We start from the raw sequence: 2,655 nt of genomic DNA, 5'->3' as shown, positions 1-2,655 counted from the left end.
ACCTAGTGATTTCAAGGGCAGGATCTGCTTAACTGGTTTTCAAATTGTGTTCCTCAGGACTCTAGCTTTCTGAGGGGTATCTGAGGAGCCCTGTGGGGAAACTGAGGAGTAGGTGGACTGACTGGTGAAGTTCTGTACCCCTCATGCATCTTCCACCCTCCAATCATATCTGCTGCTTTTCTATTATCTGCTGGCCTTTCTTTGTAAAGGATATTGTTTAAGGAGAGGAAAACTTCAAAAATACCTCAAACCATTGATTCACTTGATGCAGATATTCAAGGAAATCCCCTTGTTGACAATTGAGATAACCTACGAAGGTGTAAAAAGTACAAAATTTTTGCACGAACTGTTTTTTCCATGTGTCACCTTCTGTGAGATCCTGAAAGACAGTGAAGGAGAGCTGTAGACTTTAAAGGGCTAGGCAACGTGTCCTATCTCATCTGTTTTCCATCAAAGGCTTTCAGTCACCACGTGGCATTTCCATATCTGGTCTTTAGAACCTGTGAACCAGGCCCTGGCTAGATGTAGGGGGAACTGGAGGGGGAAGTTTTGAGGATGGGAGATTTAAAATTTAATGCTTCTAAAGAACAAGGGAAAGGGTTGCTGATCTTGCCAGTTCCGTGGTGTTCACATCATAAGGCTGAATACTTTATGCCAGGAAGCTGAAGGGTCAGGTCATAGTTTTATAGGTTTTGGCCAAAGGCAGTTCCAAGGGAAAAGTAATTGTTTAAAGGTGCTGACCACTACCCGAACATAGTCTCCATTCTTTTGGTCTCTTGCTTCTCTCCCTTGCCCCCAATACGGTTATCCTAGGCCTACAATTCAGGTCACTACCATAGTAACCACAGACACAGAGCACAAAGGAGTGCAGTTTGCTTTAATTTCATAAGGATGAAAATAAAACTTACAAGATGGTTAGAGGTGACATAGATGATGGTATAAAAATGTGTCAATAAGAGATATGTTGGAATGGACTTTGCCCCCAAAATAATTTTATATCTTAAGCAGAATCTAGGGAGTAACTGCATCTTTTTAAACACTTTAAAAAGTTGGCAGAGTTGATTCAAAGTGCTATTTAAAACTTACTTTTAAAATGACATTTTTTGGGGGAAACTGTAACTGTCAATTTGAAGGATAGGATTCTTTTCAGCAGCACTTGTAAAAATATTCATTTACATATGTGAGGCAGGTTTAGTGTAGTTTGTCATAAAGAGATGAGTTTGTCAAATGCATACACACACACACATGCAAACACATTCTCCTTTTTGGCCTCAGAGAAGAAATTCCAAGGCTGTAGATAAATACTGTGCATTTCTACAGTACATCTCACAGATAAGTAGACTTTTGATTAATACACATATTAAGATGAAACAGTTTAAGAACAGGGATTAATCATACCTGGGACAAAGATATTGCTGGAGTTTGTTTGTGGACTTGGAGTTGGGGTCCTAGGAAGTGGTTGAGAGGATATCACTTAATGATCTGCCTCATCCCTTGTTGTACTGATGACTTACACAAGGAACATGATCTTCAACTGTGGTCCACCCACTTGGCTCAAACAATCGTAGTAGCTACTGTATCATCATTTCTAATTATAGAAGCAATATATGTTTGTAATTAGAATTGTGTTTAGTTCTACTACTCAAAGATAACCTCTGGGAACATGTTGGTATGTTTTGTTTTCTCTTTTTTGTATGACTGTGCGTATGTATTAAAATTGGAGTCAAATTATGCATATAGTTTTTGTATAGGTTTTATACACTGCATTTTTATTTCCTTTAACAGTTTTTCAATATGTGCCTGCTGTAATCTAGGAATTTTTTTGTGCCTTTAACTTTACTTTGAAAGCATGATAGTCAATGACTTCTTAATATTCCATCATATCACAGTTTATTTCAGTATCTTACCTTTGGACATTACATTGTTTTAGCTTTTTGCTATTATAAATATAAACATTTTTTTACCTCTAGAATTCTTTTCTATTTGAATATATCTGATTATTTCCTGAAGAAAAACTACAAGAGATGTAACTACAGATTTTAATAATCCTTGATTTAATAGCACTGTAATTGGGGATGGAGAAGGCAATGGCACCCCACTCCAGTACTATTGCCTGGAAAATCCCATGGGTGGAGGAGCCTGGTAGGCTGTAGTCCATGGGGTCGCGAAGAGTCAGACATGACTGAGCGACTTCACTTTCACTGTTCACTTTCATGCATTGGAGAAGGAAATGGCAACCCACTCCAGTGTTCTTGCCTGGAGAATCCCAGGGACAGGGGAGCCTGGTGGGCTGCCCTCTATGGGGTTGCACAGAGTCGGACACAACTGAAGTGACTTAGCAGCAGCAGCAGCAGTAATTGGGGAGAGTTAGATGAACCTAAGCTTTCATAGAGCCCAAATAATAGGACATTTAGAAAGTATAAGATATAGTTACTCTGATTGACTTTTCAGTAATCAGCATTCTGGATGGATTTTAAATGGTCTAGTTATCACCATCACTTTAGTGTAGATGTATCCTGGTTCTAAGATAGTGCTATTGCCCAATAAGTAACAGATATTTGTTATGACAGTGTCTTTGTAAACTGTGTCATTTCTCATTACTGTTCGCAAATACCTGAGACAGTCTCAACACCCAATTCTTATTGCATAAAACAA

This window comes from Oryx dammah, unplaced genomic scaffold (genome assembly GCF_014754425.2).
Source record: "Oryx dammah isolate SB20612 unplaced genomic scaffold, SCBI_Odam_1.1 HiC_scaffold_3, whole genome shotgun sequence".
Classification (NCBI taxonomy): Eukaryota; Metazoa; Chordata; class Mammalia; order Artiodactyla; family Bovidae; genus Oryx; species Oryx dammah.
The sequence above is the reverse complement of the archived record's forward strand: the minus strand, read 5'-3'. Positions refer to the sequence as shown.